Source organism: Bombus pyrosoma, linkage group LG6 (assembly GCF_014825855.1).
Source record: "Bombus pyrosoma isolate SC7728 linkage group LG6, ASM1482585v1, whole genome shotgun sequence".
NCBI classification, from domain to species: domain Eukaryota; kingdom Metazoa; phylum Arthropoda; class Insecta; order Hymenoptera; family Apidae; genus Bombus; species Bombus pyrosoma.
Window position 1 is genome coordinate 3,722,447 of NC_057775.1, and position 19,034 is coordinate 3,741,480.

The 19,034-nt window shown below is 42.5% G+C and overlaps 1 protein-coding gene across 16 annotated transcripts in view; it reads left to right on the plus strand.

Moving 5' to 3' along the window:
• The window catches only part of LOC122568136, a 187,620-nt gene that overhangs the window by 88,940 nt on the left and 79,646 nt on the right, over positions 1-19,034 (plus strand). The gene's annotated exons all lie outside the window — the stretch shown is intronic.

A 19,034-nucleotide genomic window follows, 5' to 3' on the forward strand; every position in this document is an offset into this window, starting at 1 on the left:
TAATTCACGCAACAGTTAATAATAGAATCACTGGAGCGGGTGCCGTGCAATCTCGGCCCCGAACTTTGCTAATTTCATTCGAAATCAGTCTGTCTCGAATCAGGCCTACGGATTTAGAACGAGTTTAAAAGCTATTCCAAATGATGTTTTCCAAATGCTACATGATTTTGCCAAATTATGCCTATTTGTCATTGCTGTGTAAGGTCGATGGGGCGAAGGCGAACAAACTCCTCGAATCGATTACCCGGTTGAATTTTTCCTAAAATATTAAATATATTTCTAGCATTGAAATTGCACGAAAGTTTCCAAGTTGCTGAAAGATAAGCGAAGACGATGCGAGATATCAGTAGCAGAACGAGGTGTAGCTTTAGACTTTAAATCGAGTCGAGTAACCTTATTTTGAGAATTCCTCGAGACACTGCGATTAGATCGTTCGAAAGGAGAAGAATCGATCGAGGAAGAAATTTAATTTTCGCGAAGCAAATATATCGGCGTTTAATAAGTTATTTTAATGAGTTGTTACAATATTCCCCCCCCCCCTTTTTAATCATGCAATAAATTTTATTCGATTTTATAACGTTCAAAACCGTAAATTCTGATTCGAATTTTTTTTTTAAAAAGTGACTAACTCGTTACAGAGGTCGCGTATGCGTTTAACGCGTGGAACTTTACATCGAATAAAAAGTATTGGAAATAAAAATTTACGACATTTAAAATTTTATGCTTCGTGTCGCCTGTATCAATTTACTCTGCCGAAATGTACAAAAAAGCTGTGCCACGATATTTCGTAGCTTCAATTTTTTAGTGTTACTATATTGAGTTTGGACGATGGTCAACGATACCAGCTAGTCGATAATCAACTGGGCATTATTTTTTAAAGACTCGTAAAATGCATCCGAATGGAATAGTAAAACTGACGCGCGAATCTCGTGTAATTTTTGCAACTAACCAAACGATCGATCAGCTTTCACAACGATAATAACTGTAACGAACAAAGTTTTATATTTTCTAAGTTTCACTTGCATTTTCCCTTCGATCTGTTTCATCGCTGGCGTCGTTGTTCGTAGTTGCGTCGAAAATCATCCTGGCCTCTGAGAGGAACGCGGGCTGGATCGATACGTTCGTCGCTTCGATATTTCTTTCGGTTGATCGGCAGCAGGATACCTTTCGAATCGACCTTCCTCTTTACAGAGGCAATCGATAATGGCAGGCGATTCGAAGACTGTGCACTCTTGCCTCTCTTTCATTCCCGTTCTCTTGCCGCTGCTCCGCGTTGGTATTGGTACCCGTTGTTTCGAAGAAGAAAAGTTCGACGTGACAAAGAGGGATCGTGCGTACGTACGGCCGGGGAAGCACATTTTTTCGAATAAATTTCTAACATGTGCAGCATTTCATCTAGGTGCTTCACGAAACATTTCAATCGAAATTCCGTTGGTCATTTACGGGGGAATTTAATATTTCCTTCGTTTGCTTGAATCATGCCTCGAAAAGTGAAGAGCGAAAGAGGCACTCGATTTGCCAGCATTTCTCGTAACTCGTGCTGTCTGTTGAAAATCGTGTTGAAATTTGAACGTCAAGTGGAACGTCAAGTGTTGATCTTATCGCGTATGTCGATGATTTTCCAAACATTGTAAAGTTAATTATAAATAAGTAACGCATCCTATATAGGTCTTCAAAGTTTTCGTACGTTCTTCTACGTATTCGTACGTAACTGATCCGAGATATGGAACAGACTCGTTGATTCGGAGGATCGTAGGAACGGAGGAACGGAGGAAATCCAGCGGTGATCGGGAGTTAAAGTGACGGCATTTAGCAGAGAGTATTCCAGTGGAGGTCGAAAATACTCTGTCCGGGAATTGCGCGAGGATTCAGCCACCGACGATCGCGTTTCGTCGAGCGGCCGGAATTAAAATAGGACTGCAGCTCGCAGATAAGAATTCCTCTGCTGGTTCCCTATTAATCTCGAGGATCTGCAGAACAATTCGGAATAATTGGCTTTCGTAAACTATATAGTCGGAAATTTAAGTTCTTCTTTCGAAGCTCGCCCCGACTACGAACAATGAACAACGAAAATGGAGCATCGACCAACGAACCTATGTCGTAGAATAGATTTCATTTGGGATCGCTGTCTTTCTTATTCGTCGGTAGAGGAGTTTTAGGTTCGAGTTCCTTTCTCACGAGTTTTTACTTTGTGGCGCAATTCTAATTTATCGGCCTGAAAGTTGAATTCCGAGGATTAGACCGACGCACAATGTGTTAAATTTCTAATCTAATATTAAATAATCTGAATTTCGATTAGTATCGTTGGTGAAAAGGAGAGCGTGACCGTGATTCGTGCCAACGAGAATTCGGAACATTTGCATAAGCGTCACGAAACACGTTTAAAATATATACGTACGAATATAGACGCGTCATTGTCCGCAATTTAGCTATTCTGGCCAAATACTTCCGCGCGATTAACTTGGACTATTCGGCGTCAGTCGGGAAACTACTAGAAATGTCTGCTCGTGATATAGTTTTCTATTAAAAACAATATTGATCGAAGTAGATTTGAAATGCCTCGAATTTACCAAGTATCTCGAAAACACGTCTATCAAATTATTTCATTCGATCATCGTCTTTTTCGGGAATAGTTTAAATCGGTTACGTAATTCGATTTAATTAACACGAATCTCGTCCTCTGGGACAGAAGCGACGAATACGTTGCGTCGCGTCGGTCGATACGTATTCAATCTCGACATTAAATTGCTGGATTTCATTTTGCATGGAATAACAGACGACAACTGGATCTTTCTGCGCAAAGATCGAAAATCTACAGGAATTCGGAACAATCGTATCCCGTGCCGGGAGAGTAGCGTCGACGTGGCAAGTAGCGGTAAGTCTCAGCAATAGGGGGATCTCGCAGAAATTCGTTCGATTTACGGTTCGACGAATCAACGGCCGGACCGTAGAACCGACGGTGCTACTTGCTGTTGTTTCGTTCCAAACTCTCGATCCATTCTGACTCGCGTCTCTATTTACCTATATATGCACATGTGACGAATAAGATAAGATTTCGACAAATAGTTCTCGTATATTAACTGCGAATAAGATGATAAATTTCATTTTTGATTCTAATCGAGTTATTCGTGAATTATTCGAATTAACGCGTTTAGAGGGAGGAGGTGTAGTACAGCTTTAACGGGTAACGTGACATCAGCGATATGACAAACGAGATAGCGTAGAGACGACGCTATAAACTTAAAAGGTTATCTTGTATACTGTTCACTGGTATTCTGTACCTAGTGTCACCCACGAATGACATTATTATCAGATGACGCAGAAAGAAATTCCACTCGAGGGCAATTCTAAGAAACGTATATATGTACCGACTTCGAAGCTCGCGTTATCTTCCGAGAACATTGTCCAAAGGTTCATATTTTCGATGGAAGATCGATTATCCGATATCTTTGAAAGCCTACTTGAAAGTCACGTTAATATAATATAATATCTTTGCCGTGTTGTCGCGAATCGTGTTTGCCGCGAGCTTTTATCGATTATTAGTATCGATAAGAATAGAGCAGTCGCGTTTTCAGAGCGGCCTACGTATTTTCCTATGTTTCGCATATTCGTATCGTTAATCGTGGATCTACGAAAGGATACGAGTTTACGTCATCGATATAATTATACAATTATACTTGGAAGCAAAGTCAATAAGAACGCGTTAGACAGTTCTCAGGTGGAAGTTCGATTACCCAACGAAGAGCAGATTTAATTGCGGTTATCGACAGTATTGGAAATCGGTTAGCGCCGCCGGAAGACACTTCTATTAAATAAGATCTCATGGATTCTGTTAAGTAGGATCATCCTATTAAAGCATTCGTTTCACAGCGTCGCCATTGAAACGTAACGGTAGGATAGAAGAAGTTTCGTTCGTTTCTTGCTTCTGACGCGTCAATTTTGAACCGAGTTTCACCGTTTTAAATCGTCTTTTAGAGATAACCAGTTCGACAGATTTCGAATAGCACGGCAACATTGAAATATTTCTCTGACTTTAAAATCTAGCTGAAAATTTCTTTGACAGATCTAGCAACCAGAGAAGCGAAATCAACCCGACCACCGTTTTAAAGCGCATTCCGCTTACTTCTTCTCCTCTCCTTTATCTCTTACGTTACGTTTAACAGTTTCAAAACTAGAATAACAATAACAATTTCTTGGCTTTTATTCGACGCGTAACAACCAGTGACAAAGAGAGACGACGATTCTCTGCACAAAAGATCGTAAAAGGTCCAACGAAAAAAGAGCGATATTAGTTTCGTTTGTCTGGCGCGAGAGCCAGGAGCTAGTGACAAATTGCGCGTTCGCTTTGGTTGGTGTTCGCTTTCGCAGCGAACGAAGCGTGGAAAAAGGTAGGGAAACAATCGGTCGGTGGGCTCGGTAGCGCGTCAACCTATACGATGAATTTTCCATTCCACCGCAATACTATATCCGCGCGATTCCCTCGTCGCCGCGTAGCGCCGCGCGCTTCGTGACGTCTATCGGTCGCATTAGCATCCCTCTGAAATTTACATATCGCGTCGATGCTGCCTACCTCCTCGATCGGGGGAACGCAATCCATTTTCGTGTAAACATCGATTCGAATGCAGCCTCTTCGCAGTGAGCGTGTTCATTCGTGCATCATTGCGCGCTTCTATTTACGCAATTCTTTGTTTAATTCTCGTTTCCTGCGATTCTTTTCTGCGGAAAAAGAAAAGAAATCTCGTGCGGATAAAACCGACAGTCGACGAAATCGTCCAAACACGCTGGAACAGGAGATCGACTGAACAATCTTGAGTTAATCGTAATTGATTAAATCGGTTGAAAAATGTTTGAACACCAAATTCTATTTCAAAGCGACGCGACATCTACGACCATATGGCGATGAATTGACAGAATAAAAAAACACATATAAGCGTTTGACGTGGTTAAAAGGCAAATATCGGGTTAAATTATATAGGAAGCGTATGCAAGCGAGATGGAAACTCGAGAAAATTGACATACTCCGACGCGCAAGATGCCGTAATTAAGCGGAGGCTACGTGGTACGTGGCTGAGGGAACGATGGGGTGTCGTCGAGGGTTCGCGTATCGCGTTTGGCAAGATAACAAGCTCCTTAGCTGCACGCGCGTTCCACGGCCGCGCTGTTCCACGGGAAAATTCAATTCGCTCTGGTGAAAACTCGCTTTCGAAAAAATATCTCTCCTCCGATGGCGTTACGTAACGTTCGCCCGGTTATTTAATTTTCGTGGTGGTGGCTCGTAAGCTCCATAAGTGGTCGCTGTAGCAATCTTGCGCGGTTTCGAGGCGAACTATGTAAAAGCTCGGCAACTCCTGTTGTATGCAGATTTTTAATCCTTTCGCTGTTAAGGCCAATTAAATAATCACCCGTCGTTAAATCTTGGCGTTCGTTGAATCTTGAGAGCGAATGTCGGTGTTTGTAGCCTTTGTGCCGTAATAATCTCGTAAATAATCTTTACGAGAATGTCACGATAGCCTGGCGAGATATACAAAATTGTACGTGTAATATTTTTAGGATTCTTATCCTAATATTATTCCAGCGTACATATCGTAGTGTACAATGAAATGTCAGAAATAAGATTTAGCAATTAATAGTTTCGTTATGCTGGCTATAACTTGGTTTGACGGAGGAAGAAAAGCGAAAAGAACTTGTTACTCGGGATATCTTTAGCTCTTTACATATCGTAGAGAGGCTGGAAAAACGAGTTCCTTGCGTTGTCAGACTTTGGGGGGGGGGGGGAATATTGGCGAAAGAGGATCCGCCGAAACCGTCGTCTCGACGAAACTCGCGAAACAATTCGACCACTCGTTGACCAATGAAAATTTCATTCGATGAGAAACTCTCCGCAAAAAACGACGTAATTTTGAATCTCGCGGGACGAAGCTGCAACGAAACTGAGACGTGCATAATGCAGGAGCGAGGGTACAGCTGCGAATTGCGCACGATCGGCCGGAAGCGTAAACTCTCGTCTCCACGGGTTGAAACGGTTCCGCGAGCTCTGAATTATTGCGTTAACGTTGTCGAGACGGAACCACCAAGATTTTCCATCGCGGATGAATGGCGGTGAAGCGAAGCGCGAACAAAGCGGCTCGTTCGCTCTACATATTCGCGGGTTACGCGGAAACTCCGTTGTTGAATTTCTGCTTTACGGGCCTCTGCAATTGGCTCTTGCCGTTTAACTTGGTTGGAAAACTTGGAAGACGGAGAGCGTGGCCCGAGAATAATTTTGGAAATCTGTCGCGACATCTCGAGGAGCGGTGGGTTGCTCCAGATTCCTATTTGACAAATCTTTGTCCCTTTCCTGTCACCGATGGCTGGAATTCAGAATCCTCTGTTTCATCTTATTTTACACAGTGTGGCGTAAATCGTACCTTATTAACGTTATAACATCGAGACACCGTTATCGCAACTCAGCGCAAGCATCTGCAATGTCGCCGTAACATTCGTTCACAAACGAATCCGTCCAAAGAGAATCGGATAATACGTAGAATTATCCTTTGGCGAGAAAAAATCCATCGAGTGTTCGGTCGTTTAAAAAAAATCGAACAGGCGGCATTCTATCGAGAACGAAAGCGACTTAATCAGAGCTTAATTAGAACTTGGAACACCGTGTACGGATATGTCGCTTTGAAAAAATCGATCGGCTTTTCACACCAAAGCCGAGGCTCGTAAACGCCGTCGATCGATCGGAAACCGCCAGGTGTAAATCCAGAAACCTCGAGCCGACGGCCCAGCTGGAAAATTGCCCAAACACGCTTCGAAATTTTGAACGGGCGAACTTTTTCCGACGAGAGAAAGAGGGATTCGACGGGGTAGAAGCGACAGCCGCTCGCACTGAATATTTTATTTGCCACCGAAGGAATTTCCAGCAGGCGGGCATATCGTTCGCTGGTAACTCGCGACTTCTCTAATCTCTTCTTCCCTTACTTCTATTTACTTTACTCCGGTTTACCCCTTTTCCGATTCTTCAAACACTATTCCTTATCTACTTCCCTGACTCCATTTTGCCATTCCGGTTCCTTTAACCCTCTTCCTCGCCCTCTCCCACTTCGGTTTCCTCTTTTTCCAGTTCCATCACCTCATCTTATCTCTTTACTTATGTATATTCTTTGGTTCTACTCTTTTTCCTAATTCTTCCACCTCGTTCTTTTTGGTTGATTCCAGCTTATCGTTAAGCTCCTTTCTTTTCTCGACTTTTCTCGAACCGGGGTTCCAGAGGTTGGTTAGGTGTGTGAGAATTCCTGGGGCCAGCACGAACATGGGCGGACTTTTCAATCCCGATAGACTTATCGTTGAAACGTATACCCTGTCCCTGGCTCGTCTATAATCTATGTAACCGCTATTCCGCAGAAATACAAACGAAAGTAGGAACAGAAATGAAAAATACGATGGACGAAGGGAGAAACGGTCGACGTCGCACCGAGGATGTTCCTTTCTGTCGATCTTAGGAAGCGATTTTCAAACTACGTTTGACTTAGTTGGATCGTGATAAAAGGTTTTCTGTTCTCGTAAGGTAACTTTTCTTTGAATCAAATTGTCCTTCTGGAATTTAGACGTTCTTTTCTTTCCTTTTCTTTCTTTTGTTTTAAATCGACGATAAAACGATATTTGACGTTTGTTTAACGTTTATGTCACAGGGTCAGCTGTTCTTTTTAGTACCAAAGCCCAGTTTTGAGAGAAACGACTTTGAAAATTAATCGACCACGTATATGTTTTTTACGATGCTTGTAATGATAGCCGCGTAGTGATGCTTCGTGCATGAATATTTAAAAGCGTACATCGCGAACGACAGAGGAGTAACAAAGCGCCAGTGATGAACGTAGATCGTAGGATGAACATTGTTCGTTATTACTAGACCGCGGAGTAAAAAATGCTTGGGCGTCGTCAACGCCAATAACGTTTTATATAAAAAATTAAAAAGACACCTACGAGCAAAATCGCAAAATATTTTTCTTCCAATTCCAACTCTGGAATATCCACCTTTATCGCTCAATTTCGTCCAAGTGCCGGGCCATTGTCTCTTGGCAATTCCATCTTTCTTCTACCGAAACCTTTTCTTCCATTTATTTGGAACGATCAACTTCACCGACAGAATCCTATGTTTGCTGAGAGTATCGGGGGTCGTGAGTACACACGGCGTTTGGTCAAACGCAAGAAAAGCAAAGAACGAAGAATGGGGCTTGTACGCTACGAAATTGAATAAATCTCGCGGCGCGACGCGGTGCATCGCGGTCTCGTCGATGAACGTCTGTCAACATTAAAAAAGGGAAGCTCCTCCGTCGAAAAACGGGAGGAGAGAACCCGAGGGATAGGAGCTCGGGGTACGATTGAAAAGAACCTTCGACGTCCTCACCGCCGATATGTACGTGTCTCGATTAGAGTCGCGATTTTCTGCTTGTGTCGGGGTATACGCGAAAAGCACGAGGAGAGTCGAATTGATAGGACGTTGATCGATGCTGTTGGCGTTGCCATTCCGTCTCCCTCGGTGCCGTACTTGGAGTTTACCGCAGTCTACAGCGTGGAGGCTCGAGCAGGTAGTTCGATGCGAAAAATTACGAGGAATCTTTGTTTCGAATCGCTCTGTAGTTCTATTCGGATCGAACCACACGAAGAAGAGAGCAAGATGTGTCATCGTACACCATTTCTATGACCATACACGACGTACACGATGAATCGACTTTCCCGCAAATGTACCTTTATACGCCTGATTTTCATTCTTCCATTTCTTATAGAAATATGATTTTATCGTATCTCACAGAGATATGCTTTTACAGGGAAATTGCTCTCTTCGTGGTTGCATAACCGATTCTAAAATATTCCTCGTATACATTCTGTAACAATATTGTTTGTATGATTTTCGCGTAGACGTTACTTAGACCTTCGCGTTCAATATATGGATACTTCATCGAAATTCAACCACGTTTATTTCTTTCTTAATTTCGTAGAGTGTTGAATTTATTCATCGACATAATCGCGCCTCCTTTCACCATCGATAGGCTAGTAGTATTTTATAGCAAAATAATTCCGCTGTATACCGTTCGCTTTATTCATCTCTGTTTCATCATTCGTAAATAGCAGCTATTTAGCGAACGGAAAAGATTTGAAAAAACGATAAAAGAGAGACACAGGAGAAAAAGTTGAAAGAGCTTGCTTTTGACCTATTCGGAGCGTCGCGTCGTATCTCCGCTCGAATCTTCTCGCGAATAGATGCAGGATAGATTACGGAATAGAGAAATGAGTAAAGCAACGAACAGGAGAGAACAAATCGATGCACGTAGCTGAATCTGAGAGATACGGCAACTTTCTCAGAGATAAAGCATGGTGGCACGGTTGTTTCGCACCGATAAACGGCTTTTGGTTCCAATCGTACTCGCGCGATCTAGCGTTTAGTTTCTTAATCGTGTAATTTAAAATACACACACCAGGTCGTTTATCTATACACGATAATCAGATCGTAGCAATTGTTGGAAATCGGATGAAAATTTTTTCTTTACGGCTAAAGCTTCTGTAAACTTAAATAAAACGTACGTTGCCGTGTATTTTAGCGACCAGTTGCAGAACGTTGATCGATCAAATGTTGATCGAGCTTTGCCAAGCGTGCTGCAAAGAATTGTATTGTGTAGAGCTACTCTAGAACCATCATATTAAATAACAGAGATCCAATGGAATTCGTGTGCAAGAATAAAGATTAGGTTTCCGACTAGCATGGCCCAAAGGAGAGTCGGCATTGTTTCCAAATAGAACCGAGTTCCATCAGCATCGATTTCGAAATGGCACGCTGAACAAATTGCTTTGATTTTTCTAAAAGGACAGAGACACAGAGAGAGAGAGAGAGAGAGAGAGAGAGAGAGAGACTGGAGCTTTTAGGAAATAAGACCTAACTTATCCGGTTGCAAAGAAGATGGTTGCAAACGAAAGAGATTCGAACGAAAGGAAGAGAGAGAGAGCAAATCTATTTTGCTTTGATATCGTATTTTTTGGATTTGATGAAAAAAAAACACGTTTGCACTGAAAAACATGGACAGGAATTTGCAATTTGTTGTTCATGGATGTTTACACGATGGAGCGATACTCGATGATATTTGGCACGCGACGTTGTTGCATTTGCTTTCGTAAAATCGCGAAAATCGATAACAGAATGCGTACAGAATGATATTACTTGGTTTCTACGATATTATCGATGAAAACGACGGTGCTCGAATTGAAATAAAAAATTCCATCGAAGCTAAGCTTTCGATTTGTGAAAAAAAAAGATAAAGATCGTCGAAGAACAATTATTCTCAACTGTGAACTTTTATATTTAATTCGATATATCGCACAATGTGGATTAAGTAGCTGTTCGTTTCGACGGAGGGCCTTTATTACGGCAATTCATCAACAAAATGTACATTATGTAATGAAATATTCAAGCGATGCGAATATTGTAGCACGTAATTTGTTACGAGTTCCCTCGTTTTATTTTGATGTCCGAACTGCGTATTTCCTGGTTTGTTGTACACTTCTGAAGAATTAATTACCGTGAGCTGTACATCGTGAATCTCTGGTACGTCTTTAGGTGCATACGCGCAACCAAGTTGGGACCGTTCATCGATTTTGCGTGAACCAAAGTAAGTTTACCGTAAACTCGAAGAAAATAAAGAAAACATTTCGAATATTTTCACGTACAATTGCAATTATACGAAACGAACGTTAAACTACGTCGCTAAACGTAGGCATGTTACTAAACAGGTTTTTATCATTTCGATTTTAGAGAGGATAACGACGTTACGTCGAGGTCAGACCAGGCGTTTAATTTGAATTCACGAGAAACAAATTGTCCAATAGCGAACGCGCAGCTGTCGAACAAACTTACAGGATTCCGGAGCACATTTATGCATTCGACCCGTTTAGGTACAAATGACCATCGAATTAAGTGTTAACGAACTGCAGCAAATTTTCATCGTAATTTTAACGAATCGAATAGCGAAACAGCACGGCCAAATCGGCTCTACTTATTAGAGGAAATGGTGAACTAAAGCAGCGATTATTATCATCATCGGTAATTCGATCGTAGCTCGATGAATTGAATATTTTCGAGCGGCTAAGTGGAACGAAAGTTTGAAAATTCGAAGCAAGACAGAAGGATCATCCCCGAATAGCTGGATTCTCTTCGCGTTAATCAACGATTTCAAGCCACGACTGAAAACGTACTAACCCCGATAGATGTTCAACTTCGCTCGGATTAACGCGCAAAGTTTGCGAAGAAGGATTTGTTCTCGGTTTCCTACTGCTCTGTATTCCTTTCGCTACGCAGACCGGTTTCGACAAAATATCCGATAACTCGCTTTCCAATTCGATTTGAATTATAACGGCGTTTCTCCATTAACGCTTCAAAGATCGTCCGAGTTTGTTGTTTTGTCAGCCAGTCGAATTGATTTAATTTGCTTCTCTATTATCCCGTTATTAAACTTTCGTTCTGCTTGTTCAACGGATTACATTGATTCGCAGAGATTGAAATTATATTTTATCTGAAGCTTAGAAGAGATCGATATCGTCGAACGTCACGAAGATTCGATGCTCTGTTAATCGTATAGGATAAGAAAATAGGATGAAAAATTATTTTCCTATATTCGCGCCGTGTATCTACCGTACAGTGGTTGATAAGACAACCGCGAGAGAGGTTAAATGACACGGAACGGTGCAGTCTACGCTTATACCGTGGCTGGTAAGAAACCATCATATTTCACGTGTCACGTATAACGCAGCGCCAGCCGGCGTTTCTATATCTAGTAACGAAGACAAAGCAACGAGCATTCCCTAAGCTCTGAAACTTAGCGTTGACAGTAGCAATATGCACTGATGTATCGCGTCAACTTTGTCTTGATAATCCTATCAGGGCAAACACAATTATTCAATCTTCAATTACAAATTTACATTTACTTATCGATGGGATAGACACGAAAATAGAAACGGAAAACAAGATCGCTGTTCTTTTAGGTACTGCGGACAAAATTCAAGGATGAAAAATCCTGGCGAGATTTCGATGTAAACAAGAAATTTCGAATCCTTGTCGAGTTTGTAGCGGCAAATTTCTGTTCAGGGAACACGCGATACAATTGACGTTTGTAAGCTACCGCACTGGAACCGAGTTCACCCTACGATTCTGTCACGTATCGACAAGAATAAGGTAATATCTCCGTCAGCCGGACATCCAATACCTCGTCCTTATCGTCATTCGTTTCCTCATACGGTTTCATTTCAAATTATCCGATATCCTGTCTCGCCATTTATTTCGCCAATTACATGGCTCGAGTATGTTTCGGTCTGGAAAAACGAGACGACGAGAATGCAAAGACGGGAGAAGAAAAAGAATCGTGAGTCGGGCGACGGACGGAGAGACGGTAAAGGAAGGCGAACAAAGTTGGCTTTATCGACTAGTCCGGCATATCGAAGCCGTGGAGAGGCCACACCCTGTGAATCGTGGTTGTTTATGCCCGACTGTTCGTAATTTCTGCGGCACGGAGGCAATTCGACGGCCTCGACAGGGAAACGCGCATGGAAACCGATACCGAGAAAATTATGAAAGTTCCACGGCTGCGAGAATCGTGTGCGACTAGAGGTTAGAGGGTTGAAATATCACGGAGTGTTCGGGGAGTTATGTTTGCAAGGATCTGGAGCTATGCTTACTTTATCTTCGCGAGGTGAAATAAAAATTGAAAGCGCCGCTGCCTTTCTGTTTCTTGCAGCGTTATTTGCTTTTCGAGCGATATTTTTACGTAGGCGGTACGAGCCTCGAGTCTGATCTTCGAACGACGGTTTTATGCTACTGATAATACACGATAGCAAGCGATAGTTTATGTATTCTAATTGGAGCTAGGAAAATAGGAAGATTTACAGTTTTACTCGGTGTGGCGTATGCGTCGATTCGTTTATACGCAGCGAATCAACGTAATCTTGGCAAATTGGTTTTCGAGAAACGTGACGTTGATGGACGGTACGAAGGAATCGTTACACCTTTGAACAATTGCCTCGTTCCATTTAAAAATGAAATTTCTGCTCTGTGTCTTTGTTATGTCGAGCGACACTCTACCTAGACCGGACCACACACCGCGGACAAGATGGTAACCAGATGTCCGCACGTCCTTACGGCATATCCTCAATAGTCTTAAGGACCTATCATAAATCTCAGGCAGTTTCTAGCTAAAGTCCTTCAGACCACACAAACACCTTTTTACTGATTCGTTTCCAAAGTCTATCGTTTATTACGGGAAGACACTGGAAAGTTAGTTTTGCTCACGTACGATGCTTTACACTAGCAACTATCTATCGAGGGCGGCTAAGACCCTTCCTAGTCCATCAACCTTCTTTGATCCAATCAGAAACAAGTCTACTGCCCTCACTCTCCTAACCAAAATTGTCATGAACAAATCCAATGGTCCCTTGCTTTAGACACACCCATCGCTAGCTTTCCTCCGACACAGCGTCGCCACTTTAACTTACTTATTCCTCACCGTTAGAATAGTCAACATGTCATTACCGGGTCTCTATCCTTAGATCAATCACTTACTTAACTTATACATACGCATCAGTGTAACTATCTTCTATATAAAGTTGTTGGAATAAACATTAATTCATACCTGTTAATTCAGTGTAAATTCAGTCGAACCACCCCTATTGTCGTAACAGAAATCAGGGGATCGATCATTTCGTGGCGTCGATTATCGTGACGGGAATTTACGACTCCCGTTGACGTGCCTTCTCGCGATCGCGTCTCTCCGCGAATAGTCGAATAAACAATCTTATTAACACCAACCACGCATCTATCGAATATAACTATTTGAATAATTTTCTATTGACCCGACTATTACGAACGACTGTAATCCCTGTTTTCCACTTTCCTTTCGTTCTAGTTTTCCCGACCTCTTCCCTCGAGCCATTTCTCTGGTCTAAACCATTGAAAGTCGGGCGTTGCCGATTCACCACTTGGTGAATCCCAGGGAACGAGCGCGTTTCTGTCGACTCTCCGACCAATTCTTTTCGCGCCGAATTTCCGCGGTGAAAACTCTCAAAACGCGTCGAAGTCGGAATTCTCTGGAAGAAACGGTGGCGGATAGAAGTCATAGAAGATGCTTGGTCGTTTGGAGAACGGGCCCGATCCAGTTGTATCCTCGTTGGAACATGGAATCGCTACCGCATTATTGGCCGTGTGCTACCGACGCGCGAGCTCCCGTTCGGAAGAGAGCGTCTCAGCCAGGATTACGCGAGCTTCCGGGCCGCGAGCGAAAATACTTGCGACTTCTCACGTGAAGCCTCTTTCGCACTCGCCTATCTATACTCTGTCGTGACTTTTCTTTCGCCCTACAACCTCCACCCTCGTTTTTTTCCACGTTTCTCCTACAAGCGGAAAGTTATACGCCACTCGAAAATTTTTGCGAGAAACCACGCTACAATGGACCGGGGATATTTGTGTTTTTCTTTCTTCGAAAAGTATGCCATCGTTTATTCTCCGACGATGTTTAACCTGTTTTAAGGGACGTAAGTTCGAGCGATTCCACAACTTGCATTACTAAAATAGCACGAGAGTTCTGTTTTCTGTATAAATATATTTGATTGAAAAGAAAGACTCTGCTGCTTTGATACATAGTCAAAGGCGCTTTTATGAAATTTCCGATTGCTTTTACGGAAATCGCTTTTATCGAAAGATTAAATCATTTCGGTTCTTCGTTTCGAAAGCGTAACATCGATCGCACGAATAAACACGATAAACGTAAAACGAGTTATTTTCCAATTATTGAGTACTTGTTCTTTTATTTGTAACATTGGTTCTCGACATTATCGAGGATGCAAATAATAGCAATGTAATTACAACATAATAGCAATAAATTTTCGTTGCGACCAAATTACTATACGCGCGACCATTCGCGTTTGTCATCGTTTGAGTTCTGTATTTACCTTTACTCGGTGAAACGACGGTTTGGGGAAAAAGGAGACTAAAGAAAACAAAGGAGGTCATTGGAAAAGTCGGAGAAAATAAGGAAATACAGTTGGACAGGGAACGTTCCACGGACTGATCAGCAAATGTGCATCGACGTTTATCAAGCACCGGTGAATCCCTGAAAGATTTACTCCTGATAGAAAAGTCGGGAAACGGCAAGAAATATCGAACAGAAGCGAAAATGCAAAAGTATGCAGGAAGAGGAGGAAGGAGGCGTGAGGCTCGTGTAAGGAAATAGACACGGCGCGGCATCCAGTGATGGCATCTGCCATGCGCCGTCTCTGTTTCGTTCTTTAGAAACGCCAAGCATTACGATATGAAAGTATACATTTTTAAGCAAGATTAAAGCTATTCTGTTGTCCTATCGTTACTTTCGCGTTGAAATATTCAGCCGTGCACGATGTCTCGTTCTCTCCTTCTGTTTCATCGGGACCTTTTTAAACCAAAGGTTACTTTTTTAAACCAAAAATATGGTATAAAACCTCGGATCGAGCGACCGATCTGCACATGGAAATGTTAAAGCAGCTCGTTTCCATCGTTTTCACGCTCATCAAGGGACAATAAATAAGAATTTAGCAGCCATGTGCTCGGAGTGCGCGCGATATCGATCGGATAAATCGTGTATTTTTGTCCAAATCTTATGCGGAAAATTACAATTCCATCCGTGGAATGTCGGCGCTTACCGTGTCAACAGTTCCCCGACCTGTTACACGCGCTAATTCCTTCGAGAATGTTTGCGAACAAGTTTCCTTATTCGAAAGATCTACCATAAAATGTTTAATATCGTAATATCTTTTATACGATAAAAATGGAATTTATATATGCAAACGGATTATAGAATTTTATGTTTGATACTGTCAAGAAATCAGAGTTGCAAACGTCCAATCAGTTGATTCAAGTTCAAAAAAAGTCCGCGGTGAAAACTCTTCTTTTGCATATTTTATGCAAACGATCGTCGGTAGTAATTGATCGATCTGTAGAACTAAATCATCACAAAGCGTTAAACGACCTACACAAACGACTAACGAGTAAACGTAGAACAACGAAATCCGTATTGTTTTTCAGATCTATTCTCTTCCGTTGAATTTTGCTGATTATCCGGAGGAAGTCGCGACGTGTCCCGCAAAACGTTATAGCAGTCACCGGTCGTTTAGCCGCATTACGCGCGCGAATTTGGAGATCGTCGAGTGTGTGCGTGACCGTGTTAAACGATGGAACTGTGGCGCATCGTGGTGCATAGCGCCGACCCAATTTCCCATGCGAATTAAGACGCATCGAAGCCCGATCTCGATTGTGTGAGACGCGACTGTACGATGATATCGTTCTCCACTTTTACTCCCCCTTTGTCGAATCGCGATCATCGTTTTTCTTCGATCGGCTGGCACGTTCCAAAAACTGCAATGTCGTCGATGCGAGGCGAGACGAGACGAGGCGACGCGACGCGCCAGACAGTGGCGGAGATTGCTGCATAGAAGATGAATCGGGGTGGAAGCTAGCCGTCGATCGAGGCTGGCCACGTTCTTCGGCTGGACGTTATCGATAACCAGGCCGGCGGTCGTACCGGTGATAATGTTCCTTGGACTGACGGATTAACGCGACGAATAAGGAGAAACGGGGCCGGATAGGGAGCATCGCGATGCTCCTTGCCCTTGCGTGTTCGACGATAGGCGAAGACGATAAGCGTTATCGCGTTTTCTGTTTTTCCGAATGCTCTTTGCTTTCTTTTATTCGAGTAATACACTAGTGTATTCAATTGCGACAAATACACGTAAAATTACCAAATTCGAATAGATATAAGCAAGTAGCTGGTTGCTCGTAATTCGTTTCATCCGCTATATTTACTCTGGCTCAATGTATGTTAATCCGTTTGATCTATTAGTTACTCCAATACAATAAAACACAATGATTCTTGTTTCACTGAACGCATAAACCAAACTAGTCTGACCAGAAGGTACTCGAACCTCGTTCACAGCCAGCCTATGTTTCATTTGTAATTTCACTGAATATTTTCATAGACGTCTCGTCCAGCCGTGTTTCACGATTGATTATTGAAGCGATAGGCGAACGCTCTGACGGGTCCGTTAATTTCGGACGGCCAAAGCCAATGATGCATTCGATAACAATTTGCTATGCCACGAGCCGCGCAGGTAACGAATATCGGCAATTATGCAGGTGGTCAAGTAAACAGCGTAAATCACTGATTTCGAGACGCGATCGTAATTCTCCTCGGGAACGATATCACCGTGTCAAAGTGCTGTAATCGTCGTGCCGAACGAAGCCTGCGATGAACGAACGGATTGATATATCCGATCCAACTTTGTCAGCTTATCGTTCTCGTTAGCCACGAATGTGTATCGCGGATGCGAGATGTATGACGCTAATTTTGACAACGGAAGAAACGAAAACCATAGAATAGAACCCTATAATCCGTAAAGTTCGGATCGATAAAATTCGTTTTGATGTAACGTCGATGGTGCAAAGTTAATTTTAACGTCAGAGAGTATTACAACGATAAGGTAAAATAAATTTATCGTAACGTTTGTAATATACATGCTACCAAGAAGAGGCTGTCTGTAGGAAGGAGTTACTCGCGAAGCTTCTCAGCCCGTTATCGATTTCGGTATATGCGATACGTAGATTCAACGTCTTTAGGTTGAATATTGCGCATCTAAAGTCTAAGATCTGGGCCTGTTACCTCTCTTGACTAATGACTTCGATAAAGTTCAGATCAAAGATTTTCGAACGATTCTCCGAGGCACATAATTTACCACAGTTATATCACACAGTCATCTCCCGAGTTTCATCCATGTGTTTTCCAATAATACGAGCAACGAAATAATTATCCTCCGGTAAGGACGAATCGTAAAAACGTACAAGATCAGACCTGAAATTCTTAGAGCTACGTGGTATCGGATATATAGTATATGCTCGCGTTTTAAACGTAAAAACGATATACTTTCGTCCTCGTATCTACTATCATACGCCTCAGATTCTCGAAGCTATTTCTGATGTTTTATTACCGAAGGCAGAAACACGCGCTAGCTTGGTCGATCCGTTTAATCGATCTCTGACTTTGAATCATCTTGCACCGTCACATCCGATCCGATCGATCTCTTCGACGCAAAAGTACACGCATTTCTTCCTTACGTTTCTTTCTTCCTCGGGTTTGATCTTTCATTAGTTTCTGTAACCGGGAAGATTTGAAGAGAACCAAAATGCAAAATAAGCCAAACTACGATGGATTCGCTCGCTTCGTGTCTTTAACTGACCTTGTTTTGAGTCAGAATGACGTAATGTCAGCGGAAGTAATTTAGTCTTCCTGCTTTGTTTATTCGTCCGCACTGTTGACTGAATTAATCGACGATAAAGGCAATGAAAAGTTCAACCGACTGAACTTTCGAATCGATACACTTTTTCTCCCTTCGAGTTATCGAATTATCGATCATAGTCTGAAGTTAACGTTTAGAATTTTGTGGAATTGGCATATTTTAAAGTTTGAAATATGTCTTATTCGATTTCGATTGTATAAAATAAAAGAAAATCTACCGAATGTGTTACAGCATTTTTACCGTTCTCAGACTGAAACGTGAGTTCTACCGAGCTGGAAATCAGCGACGATCGATTCGACTCTTCCAGTTTTATCGTCTTTCGGTGCCTCTAGCTCGCTACAAAACAATCACGAGACGGATTCGACTAAAATCTCCTCTTCCAGACCTCATTTGTTCGTTCGGTCTGCTCTCTCCTGTTGAATTTATCATTCGCCGGTACGATTCGAAACAAAAGGAAGAAGAAGAACAAAACGAAAAAGTCGATCATTTGCATTGGCTCTCGAATGAATGGCCTCTTGCGTCAGGATCGACGCACGAATTTCTCGTCAAGTTCGTTAGAGCCGGCTTAGTACGGAGCGACGCTTTGCACGATTTGCTGGACACACCGAGTGCCGGCCGAAGCTCCGCGGTCGTTGCACGCCTGATGAATTTCGTTCGCTCCTGATGCGCCGAAACGACCAAAACAATTAACGAAA